Below are 12,693 nucleotides of genomic sequence, written 5' to 3'. Positions count from 1 at the left end.
CATCTACCTGTACACAGAAGTTTCCAGTGCCTCAGAAAGAAATTGGAGGAGTCCATGATAGAAGGAGCCAAAGTCCATGACTCTCCATGGAGAAGAAATATGTAGAGAAGCTATAAATCTTGCCTGGAAAAATCGTAAACAAAACCCAAATTCTCTCCTTGGTTAAGCCAGAAATAGTCTGGGGTTTATTGTAAAGTAGTTAGCATCATCAGAACTAATAGAGACTGTAGCAAAGCCCACAACAACAAAAAAATATATCAAATGTTTCACACTCAGAAAAGGGAACAATGGCTCTGTGGTAAAGTGCTGAAAGAGCTTCTTTCAAGAGGTACAGTTGGAACAGAACCTCACAGAGTAAAGGTGTTGGAGGGGGTTGCTTGTTTGTCCCAGCCATCCAGAACTGAAATAATCACAGAGAAACAATATCATTTAAATCACTGCTTGGCCCATTAACTCTAGCTTCTTATTGGCTAACACTTACATATTAATTTAACCCATTTCTATTAACTTGTGTGTTGCCACATGGTTGTGGCTTACCGAGTAAAGTTCCTAGCATCTGTCTCAGGTGGCTCCATGGCTTCTCCCTGACTCCACTTTTTTCCTCCAAGCATTCAGTTTAGTTTTTCCTTCCCAGCTCTGTTCTACCCTATCAGGCCAAGCCAGTTTCTTTATTTGTTAAACAATAAAAGCAACACATAGACAAAAGGACCTCACACACATTTCCCCTTTTCTGTTTAAACAAAAAGGAAGACTTTAACTTTAATATAGCAAAAATTACATATAACAAAACAGGTATCAAACAAGAATTACAGTTATAATATTTATATCTATTTTATCTTTTATCATGACTACAGAAAACTATGTCTATTTTTCAACTTCTTTAAGGACTCCAGAAGAATATAATATTACCTAAGTAAACAGAAATTGCATTGTAAGCAACTTCCAAAACTCCAGAATTGACAGAGACATCTCACTGCCTGAATAATCACACAAAGTTCTTTTGTATTGGTGGGGCATCCATCTTCAACTTATAGGCCTATAGTTTCCAGTGGACTTTTCCATGAAGCAGGAAAGACAGTTCCACCATTGTGGCAGTTTGTCAGTCACTTTCTTTTGCATCCTGCAGAATGTCTAGCAGGCTCTTTCATGAAGTAGGAACACCAAAGGATTGTTTCACCTTTAGGCAAGTTTATCAGTCATTTCTCTGCAGGTCCTGCATGTCCAGTTCATCAAGCAGTCCAGGCAAGAGCAGTTCCTTGCCAAATGGCTAACCAACTCCATAAGGAAACTTTTCGATACCCATCTACTTCTTGAAGTAGTTTGGTGTTGCCGGGAGCAGATGTGTCTCACTGTCATGAAAAGCCCTAAGTTCTTAAAACATTTAAATGCCATATTATGAATGTTTCCGAAAGATTTGAAGAATACCTATCTACTGAAATATATCTCTATAACTAGAAAGCCTAACTAACATGAATACAAGCTTAACTATTATAGATGGCTATCTGTTAACCCGTATTTCTTAATTATACATTGCATTTTTAAATGAGCTGGACAAACATAATACCTAAATCAAGATCAGAAATGCTTATGCACCATATAACAAAATTGACTTTAAATTTGTATCAATAAACCAAGATTCATACCAATGCAAATCTCTATAACATATCTCCCTTTAAATGTAAAGAAATATTTATAAACAATATTTTGGAATTTGGGCATAGTTTTTAGACTATTTTCTGCTGAATGGGGGTGCTGTTGATCATGTCTTTTATGGTGTATCCTGTGCGCCAGGTTTATCCCAGTCAGCAGTTGGGAGAAGAAATTTTTAAGGGGTGTTCAAGGATTTCAGGAGGTCCACATCAGCCTGGAAGGATTCCACAGGTTCTCATTCTCTGTGGAAATAAAATAGAATCTCTTTTCTAAAGCAACATATTCTTACACCCAAATTCTGAAATCAAGATACCTTTATAATATACATGATGGTTTAGCTTAACAGTCCATACAATAAAATGTCCCTCTGTACTTAGCTCGTTCACAGTAAAAATATTCAAAGGAGACACAATAATATACATAATCCAGACTCTCTGTGCATATTACATCTTTTTGTGGCTTTTCTTATTCTATTACTTTTTAATATTTATTTTGTTATCTTTTCTCCTTTAATCTAGGGCTGTCTGCACTCTGTTTCTTTAAAGACTGTGTTTCTTTGTTTTTAATCTCTTTTTCTTCTCTCTTCCAAGCCTATGTACATTTATCTAACACTTTGATCCATTTAGAGGTCTTTTATGTCTGAGTCTGTCCTATTGTGTATCTGTAATTCTTACTGTCCAGGAACCCTTCTTAAAATGCTAAGCGCTTCTTAAAATCTTAAGCTGTACCATTATTAGGCTATATAAGGCATGTCTGCTTGTTCCACCCAGTCGGAAGTGGCAGAGGAGGTCCATTCACTGCCTCTAAGCCACGCACACTGCCCCAGTTCCAAGTATGCAGCGGGTCTCTGTTGAGCCATTCAGCAGTTTTGCAACATGTTGCTTACAAACCCCATTTAAATGCTCAGCCTCCTGAAAGAGCCAAAGGTCATGTTGGCAGCATGGCCCAGAAAGCTGGCATTTCAGAATGGCATGGATTTTTTTTCCTGCTACTGCTGAATCAGGAAAGCCTCTCTTAAAAGGAGCCATGCCTCTGCCTGCTTATAGCAAACAGAGCCCACTCAAGAAAATGCCACTACCAAACTATGCTTAATTCTGTTCTTTTGTGTCTGGGATTATTTTTTAAGCTTTCTCAGGTTTTACATGGATGCAGTCCACCAATGTTGGCATGCCAATTTGTTGGAGGGAGCTGCTTGTTCATCCCAGCCCACCAGAACCAAAATAATCACACAGAAACAATATTACTTAAATCACTGCTTGGCCCATTAGCTCTAGACTTTTAAAGGAAATGGACTGTAAGAGGACCTAGGGAAGTAAAGACACCACTCAGAGACTGAAGGCACACTGAAAAGAGGCACACAGATAAAGTACACTATCACTCAGTTGTCCATTTGTACTCTTAACCTCACAGTTTCCTTAAGCCATTCTGGACCAGAAAACCTGCGTTAGCCAGTTTTTTTTATAACACAAGTTCAACATCTTATTCTCACGGCAATGACAACTCTGGATTCAGAAAAGTCAGATCTTGGCAGCTGCTCACAAATGGGAAGCACTTGCTTGAGTATTTTTCTTGCACAACCTCTTATATTTACCGTTGACACTATGTAATCTAAATGTAAGACTTCAGAATCACCTACTAAAGCCAGGAGAGCAGAGGCACATCCTGTTTTCTATGTTTTTTTTTCTGGATGTGACATCAGGTGTTGATGGATTTTATGGCTATTTGTGTACATGTTTTACTATTCATCCAAGAAGGGAGAAATGATAAATCTTGTCCTCATGTTTGTTCTCCACTGATGAAAAACTTTAATCTTAACTGAAACATAGAGTCAGGATAGATGGGGATAGAGTGATCTATCTCTTATAATTCAACACCTTGATATTGTCTTAGAGTCATTTGTTTTCCTTGTTAACAACCAAAGACTCTTAAGGAATGCATCCTATTGAAGAAACTTAGCAATACAGCAGGGACCCAAATCCTCTAGCATGTTGAATTAACTTTCTTTTTGTTACAAATGAAAAAATAGCTTAAGGAAATTAAAAAAAAAACACATAAAATTACAGATACTAAACTTTATCACAAAAGCCAGAAAGAACTGGATCAGACTTCAGGAAGCAGTGAGTCCAAGTAGATTATTGGAGTTTTTCTTTGATTTTTTAAAAATCTGCTTTATTCTTTTGTTTTGTACAGAATAGTTTCTTAGGACCCTTGCACATGTGATGGGAAAATACCACTGCCAAGAGTTTTCAAGTTTATGTCTCAGTTCAAGAAAACAGATTATTAGAGCTGGAATCCTTAGTTCCATTCCAAACATAAGAGTTAGAATCCAACTGGATTTGGACTAGACATAGGAGGATGTAGGCATATGGTGTTGAGTACAGATGAGAAATTCGTGGAAGAGATGGAGAGACAATTCTCAGAAATCCCTGGGGCCTGTTAGATGAACAAATAAATACTGAATAACTTAAACACAGAAACATATAGCCAGTTTGTGCACAAGAGCAAGATGGACCAAGTAGTTTAACGCAGGAAACAGAGTTAGTTAATGGAAGAGAAAAAACCGAGCCAGCTACTTACTCTGGTAACAGAAACTGTTTATTAAATATTCTCTTTCATCAATTCAATCCACAAGGGAGAATCTTGGCCCCTTGAGACATTCTAGGCAGGAATCTGTCCCATGTTCAATGCTTGGCATGCATTCTCCCCGAGATCCTAAATCACAACATTCATGGTCATTTTAGACAATTCTTTATTTTTCCTTAGGCACTTTATTCTCTCCAGTCTGTTCTGTGTGGGCACTGGGCATATTGTTCAACACAGAGGGTCTTCCATATCAGTGGTTGCTTGCTAGAGCTGTCAAAGCACTGCCAATTGCACAGTCTGGTACAGTTGATGTTTGGGAAGAGAATGTGATATTTGTCATTAGGGTAAATTCATACTGCTGGCATTTGCTAAATACAGCAAATGAGCGAATCCCAAGTGTTGCTCAGAGATGACCATCTCCTAGAATTCAGCCTGCCAGGGCAGTTGAAATGTATGTGAGACAGTAGCTTCATGAGAACTGCCAACATTTCTGTCTCAGCCTGGGTCATGATGAATGACACCTCTGAGAATTTGAACTCAGAGTCAATGGTTTCCTTTAATTTTTTTTTGTCTCTGGAGGATGGAGTTATTGAGGGTAATGCATTTCATGTAATGTATGAACCCAAATGTTATTCAACCACCCTGTAAGGAATGTAAGCCAGACCTGGGCAGAGTGTGACTGGAGCCAGTCTGGATGAGGAGGAGCAATGCCAATGTTACAATACACCCTTGTCAACCCTCAGTAAGACATAGCAGGAAAGCCTGGCAGCCTATTCAGGATCCACTTGCATCCCAGAGACGCCCTTTGAACTGTGAGAGAATGTTTGCTTTAATGCCGTAAGTTGGCATCCCTTCTGACTAGACTTTCTGGTAGAGTTTGCTATTACAAACATAAGAAAAATTGGCTCATACACACAGAGTTCAGAGGCAAGGGCAATGGTCTACTAGACAGCACTTCCCAGATGGATGCCACTTAATCCTTTCTTCTTGCTTCTCCCAGTTGCTTTGCATCTGTAGCAGGGTGAGCTGTTTAGACTTATGAGAATAAGAAGGAGTGGACTGGGTTGGAAGCTAGTGCTCCCATTATCTCGCACTGGGTGACTTTTTATATCCTCTTGTGAATGGGTAGTCTAATGAAAATTTTCTTTCCTACTTATGTAATAGGTTCAAATCCTAAAATCCTGAAAGTAAATGATAATAAAATTAAGAACATTGAAGTAAGTCGCAACCACTAAATTCAGGAGAAAGTATTAATGACTTTTTCAGTATGGATCTTTTTAATGGTATGTGTTTAAAGATATTGTCTTTTTCTTCTATCTTTTCTTGCACAAGGGGTTAGGGGAGTACTGATCAAGAAACCCAGAGGCAAGGCCTATATGTAAAAAAGAAGTGTTTGTTTAGGAACAACTTATTTAGTTTTAAGTCTATAAATATCAAACCCCTCACAAAGCAATGCAGTACCAGTCTGTCAAGATGAGCCAGATATGATATCAGAAACACAAGGGCCTGACACTACCCTTCCAGAATGGATTGGAGCCCTGGGTGAGAGAGGAAAGAGGGGAAAATGTCAAGATCTCAGATGTGAAGGAACTGTTGGATGTCCTACATTAAGCATAATTTAAAAAGCAAACTTCATGGGAAAAAATAAAATGCTCTGTATCATTTACTGGGCTATATGTGTGTGTTTGTGCCTGTGTACTTAAAGTCAAAATTGCTTACTTGTCTGTCTGTTTCTGGCCAGAACTTGGAATTTGGCTATTATTGTTGTAGCAGTTATATACATACATAATCATTTACATCATATATAACATATGTGTGTCTGCCATCATACAGTTTCTGAAGTTACAACTATATTGCAATGCATTGCTGTATACCTTTAAGAAATTAATTATATTATTAATTATTAAAGTAGTATGTGCATTGTCATATCATGAAAACCATTTGCAATGTTTCTTCCTGGTAATTGTAATATTCCAAAGTGATCATCACTGTTTACGTCACTGGGCCTTTCATAGTTGATTTCAATTTCAGCATTTGTTTTTCAATTATAAACAAACCCAAATAAATACTTTTAGTGTACCTTGAGTATCTTTTTAAAATACTTATTTGCTACAAAAGGGATTTGAGGATCAAAGATTCAAAACATATTTATGATTCATGGCAAACACGATTAAATTCTTTTGAGAAAATACAAATACTCCTATTTATTTCATCTCCCACATTTTTAAATTTCGAAAGCCATTTAAGTTAAGTAATTGAAATGGTATCTGCACGGATGTTGGAAAAGTATTTTGAAACACACCAAAAACATAACAATGCATTTATCGCTAATATTCATAAAAATGTAGTACCTGTGAAAAAAATCACCTAGCTATCTGAAGTGGAAGGTGAAACTAGAGACAACAACACACACCAATCAGGCAATCACATTTCCATCACAGTGAAAAGTTGTTGCCTTCCTCAGTCACAGGACCCGTTGTTGTCTTCTTTGTAGGGTCATACCTTAGGGCAACCCCATGGTCTTCTAGTGGGCTCTACCAGTATTTCCACTGCCGTTCCACACAGTCAACATGAACACTGTTTGCAAATCCTTCCAGAAAATACATATCAGAACAGTCGACAGTTACGTACTAACAAATATTTATTAAATGCTTTCTTCAGAAACTTCTAAGAAGCCGGGTGGTGGTGGTGCACGCCTTTAATCTCAGCACTCGGGAGGCAGAGGCAGGCAGATCTCTGTGAGTTCGAGACCAGCCTGATCTACAAGAGCTAGCTCCAGGACAGGCTCTAAAGCTGCAGAGAAACCCTGTCTCGAAAAACAAAAAAACAAAACAAAACAAAAACAGAAACTTCTAAGAATATAAAAAAGAATAAGTAAATTAAATACAGTAACATAAATTCAGATTTTAGTGTCAGAAACCACTTCCTTGCATACAGAACAAATTATTTATGGAATTTGATCCCCAAAGAAAGCAAAGGGACTCTTATCATCTTAAGGCAATTGAAAGGATATAGTGAGAGCCATTCTTATTGTCAGAGGCTCAGAGTTCGGCAATAAATATTATATTCTTTCTCATTCTTTGACAACACACACACAAGCACACATGCATGCACCATTCCCATTCACACAAATGACATTCCCAGATACTAACAGATTCACATACTTTCTTAATGGTCCTATCCTTAAAGTGGGCACAAAGTCCCATCCCTAACTAAAGAACTATCTGCAGCTCATACCTGCTGGGAGAGGAAAATAATTTTCTCCAGTGTGGTGAGATTTGGTATATCAACCACACTCCATGGTAGGCCTCATGCTCAGAAGTAGTTTACCGATATGAAAAAGACTCCATGGTTGGGAGTTTTATGTTCTGTCTGTCTGTTTGTTCTTGTTTTTCATGTGCTGTTGTTGTTGCTATGGTTTGGTTGTTTTGTCTTTGGGTCTTTTGTTATTGTTTTTGGGGGGGTGTTTTTTAGATTCATTTTTTATAGAGGAAAGAGAGAAGGGATATGAGGTTGGGTGGTTGAGAGAATCTGAGAGGATGGGGTATAATAGTGTATTGTTTAAAAAATTTTTAAATAATTATAAAAATATTATAATCATACAAAAGGCTCTCCTCCTTTATGAGCAGCTCTCTCTCTCTGTGAGTGTGTGTGTGTATAAGAGAGATAGTGTGTGTGTGCGTATGTGTGTACATATGTGTGTATGTGTATAAGAGAGACAGTGTGTGTGCATATGTGTGTACATGTATGTACTGTTTTCGTTATTAGTAAAGTATTATTACACCTTGAAGGGAAAAGTAAAAATATCAGAAAGAAAAGGAAGCAAAGAGAAACTCTCCCACCATCTTGAGTCATTGTGGCCTACCTTTGCGTTTAGGTTGCTCACTTCCTATTCATTCAGTTTCTTTACAATGACCTTAAAACAGGCTGGAGAAATGGCTCAGGAGCTAAGCAAAGTTGTTGTCTTGTCGAGGACCCAACATCCTCATGGTAACTTAAAAATATCCTTCTCTCCCATTCCAAGAGATCAGGTGGCCTCTTGTAATCTCTCGGGAACTAGGCAAGCATAAGATGCACATACAATCTTCTAGACAAAACATTCATACATATAATATCAAATAATCTAAACACTTTAAAAATGGCATTGAAATTGTAAATTACTAAATTGATCATTTTATCACTGAGGGCTACACACAGAATTTTATTCTATTATAAATATTAATACTTTAGGTGTTCCATACATATGAAATACTTTTTTGGTAGTTTGTTCTTCTGATGAAGCATTTACCAAAATACTTTGATTTTGTCGTGCCTCTCTTAAATTTGTTAGAAGAAGAAAATACTACCAAAATTGCACTGATAAAATCTACTTGTAACTGAATTCTTATTCACACCTCGAAGAAGGACCAGAACAGCCTTCCTGTCCTCTGAGCAAGTCATCCCCCATGAGTTTGTTTTCTCAGGTCCCATTTCTCTCTCCTCTACCATTACGTCTCTCTTCTCTCTCCTCCCTTCTCTGCTTCTCTCCTCCCCTCCACTCCTCCTGTCTTCTTCTTTCTTGTCCTACATGTTACCACTTTCTGATTTTCGTCTCTTTTTCCTCGCCTCCATTCATAACTTACTTATTTTATGAGCTCTACATGCAGTCACACAGTTGAGAAAGATGAGGTCAAATTCTTGAAGCTCTCAGAGGCTGTGGCCTCCTACTTTTCTTGGGCCTGTTGGAATGCACTCTTTCCGTTCTTTTGTACATACCTGTTCTTCTTCCTTGCTCACCTTTTTCCATGCTCAGTTTCAGAAAAGATACACAAAGTATTCTACAGCTTCTTTCTCAAATGTCTTTGTGTAAAATGAACAAGACAGTTTCTGGAGGAAGAAAACAGACACTTTGCTTTTATGGTCTGTTCTTTGACAGTAAGTCAACTCTTTGTTGAGGGTCAAAAAGAAAAATAAAAAGATATTACCACATCATTTCTTTCTGGTGTTTCTTGGTCATGTTGTGGTACAAATATATCAGTAATTCTGAGTGGTGTGGAGTACATTTAAAAGAATTTTCCAAGGGAAATTGTTGACAGTCTGATCTGTGACGAGAGTGGCTGGGAATTTGTGGTCAACTTCTTATGGAGTCTGAGTTTCAGTGCTCGGAATCTTCCTGGTTAGCAACATCTAATGATATAAGGTCCTTTGAGTTTCACATTTCCCTAGCTTTAGCTTCAAAGGAGTGTTTGCTTCTTTCATGTGAAGTTCTGACTAAAGTTTCTTCTGAGGACAGCACAGTGTGGCTATGTGTCTATGACACATGTGGACATGACAGTGGGCCAGCTAACTCCTACTGGTCTCTGCTGGGTTACTTACTGGAAGTGGAAAAGTGACATCGACTCAAACTTAGAAAAGATAAACTGGAGAGCAAAGCTAAAGAAAAGAGTGAGAAATGGAGAGCCGTGTGCATGAGCACTCTCCCCATCTCCCCATCCATCAGCTCTGGTGTGTGACTTCAAGCTTGTCCTCAACGGCAATCAGTTTATGACTTGGTCATTCTTGTAAGTATCTCCTGCCAGAGAAGAAAAGCAGACAACGTGAAAGAGCCTCCCATATGTTTAATTTTGAGCCGTGCAATACAAGGTCCTCTTATAAACAACAAAAAAGCCTTTTGTTCTTTAGGGTAATGTTGGGCCTTTATTAATCAGCTGTGATTTGTTCTTTCCTTAATGCTCATCCATCATAGCAGAAAATCTTAATTGGTGAGTTGATTAACAGATATTTACTGTGGTTCTCTGACATGTTAAACATGTTCAGAGAGTGGAAAATAAAGCACTTGACGTGGAGGAACTTTTTTCAGGCAATTGCATAAGTGATAGAGAACCAGAGGACATGTAAGCAATTAATCCAGAAATGAGATAATTTAAGTAGTGGTACATATTAAGAAGGAGAAATAGGGTAATTTCAAAATCAAATGATGCTAACAAGAAAGGGGTTGGTTGGTTCGTGGTTGGCTGGTTGAGAAATTTTGTTGTTTTGGTTTAGTTTTGGTAGGACCAAAGTTCTCTGTGAGGAGAACTGGGATCTAACACCTAAATGATCAGAAGTCACCAGGGTGTAGAGTGTATCCAGCCCCAAAAGAGCTAGAAGCATGAATGTTAGGAGATGATAAAAAACCAAAAGCACAAATGGAAATAAAGCAAACCAGAGAAAGCAGAGAAATATCAGGCTGTGTGTGCCTGAGAAGCTAAACCATTTTTTTGGCTAGCCAAGCTGTGCAAAGAGGCTTGGCACATAGTTAAACTCCTTTTGGAAACTACAGCAGTGTTAAAGCATGAGAAGATGGTGATATGATTTACATGTCAGAAAGAACATTTTGACCACTCTGGGTGGAACAGAATCTACGTAAGGGAACAAATTGTGATCACACCTCAAGAAGTCTTGCAATAATCTAAGCAAGAAGCAATGGTTTCTTGGTGTAGCGGAAAGAGTAAGAAGTGATTGGCTCCAAATGAATTTCAGTGTTGTGGTACTCAGAGTATTTGTTTTCTAAGAAAACACCCACAATATCTAACTTTACACCAAAAAAGAGGAATGATTTGTATTAGAGATATGGAGGTTCAAAGGCATGGAGCTTATGGTAGCTCTGCTCCATCTCATGCCAGCAGATGGCCGTAGTAGTAGCATGAGCAAGGACAGGTGGTCACATCACAAAATTTCAGGGAGAACAGATGAGACTAGGGTTGGTCTTAGAACTAGCAAGGGGTAGCACAGGAGGGCAGCCCCTTCAAGGGACTGCAGAAGCTTACCCTAGATTCCGTCTCTAACATATCCTATCATGGATATACTGTGGACCAAGCTCCCAAAAGACCTTTGAAGAAACACTTGAACCAAATCCAACCCATGCAATCTGGACAGATGGATCTAGATGATGAAGTGAACTGAGGGGATCTAGAATGGATTCTGAGGGGTTTTTTGCTGAAAAAAAAATTAAAACTAGCAACAATGGCATTTATGTAACAAGTAAGCAGCTAGGGATGTGACATGTGGGCATATGGAACAATCAAGAATTTTCTTTATGTAATGTGAAGGTTGACATGACAGTTACATGTCAGAATGCTGAGCAGATGTTTAAGTGTGCTAAGGATCGCTCACTTTGCTTTCCGTCCCTTCCAGCTACGTGCACTGAGTGGGAACAAATATAAAGCGACAGCAGCTGGAGGCTTGGTCCTTAGCTTCCTGCCCTTGTGGACCTCTGCTTAGATCATCTAAGGAAATGGTGTACTGTGTCTTTGAAAGTGTGCATTTACTTCCAATAGGATTCAAACTGATAGGGAATATGAACGGCTTGTATAAAGAACCAAACCACTTGTTCAGATATCAGCATATGTTCTGAAATGCTCGGGTTTCTACTAACTTCAGGTAAAAACGAATAGGCATCTAATATTTTGTTCTGTCCGAAATGGTCAGAAGCTTAAGATCTATCCCTTTCTCAAAGTTCCAATCATTGCCTAACTCACTTTGTAAATGGAAAATAATTGGATTAAAAGGTTCTCAGAGAGTCTGCTTTGATGAGGGGTATTCAGGAGCTTCTTCAGTTTGTTTCCTATTGCTATAACAGAATACCTGGGAGACTGTAACTCACAGAAACAACATAAGTTTGGTGCATGGTTCTGAGGGGTAGGGAAGTTCAAGTCCATGTACTGACTACTTTGAAAGACTGATGTGCCAGCAGCCGCACGTGACAGAAAGGAGTAGGGGTTGAACTCTCACTGTATCTAAACTGTGTCTACACTGAATCTCACTGTATCTAAAGAAATCTGCAAGAAAGGCAGTAACCTGTTGGTGAGGCTCAAATATCAGCTTACTAAGCCCCATTTCCCATCACTGCTATGATAAATAATTAAGGTTCCCGTGCACAAATTCATGGGGCAGGGATACAAACAGAAGAGACCATAGACTTCACTAGGCATGGTCGAAATCCAGAACCTAGAAGATTAACTGCCCAGGATCTCCAGTGGACATAACAGCTGGGTCTGAAAACAAATCTTTCTAGTTCTAGTCCAATTATGTGTTTGTTTAGTCAGCAAATATTTAGTGAGCACCCGCATATTACACATTAAGAATGACTGTTTATATATTTTACCCGCATAGTACGTATTAAGAATGGCTACCTGTTTTCTTTTATCAAAAAAAAAGTAAGTCAATGAGGTTCCTTTTTTCAAGTTAGTTAAAATCAGCATGAGATTTGTATAGGTAAGAAAACTTTAATGCAAGTTATGGTAGATACTATGACAAAATAATCAATAAAATTATATAAATGTCCAGGGAAGCTGTGATCTATTCCACGTTGAAGCACTGTTGGAAGACTGGAAACTTCTATATTGAATCTTGAGTGATGACAGAAGTCACATAATCTGAAGGACGTGTGCTTCAGAAAGGAGTAACCCTAGAAAAATCCAAGCAAACTGCAGCGTGACT

The sequence above is a fragment of the Arvicola amphibius genome, chromosome 3 (genome assembly GCF_903992535.2).
Source record: "Arvicola amphibius chromosome 3, mArvAmp1.2, whole genome shotgun sequence".
Taxonomy (NCBI): domain Eukaryota; kingdom Metazoa; phylum Chordata; class Mammalia; order Rodentia; family Cricetidae; genus Arvicola; species Arvicola amphibius.
This window is presented reverse-complemented; position numbering follows the sequence as displayed.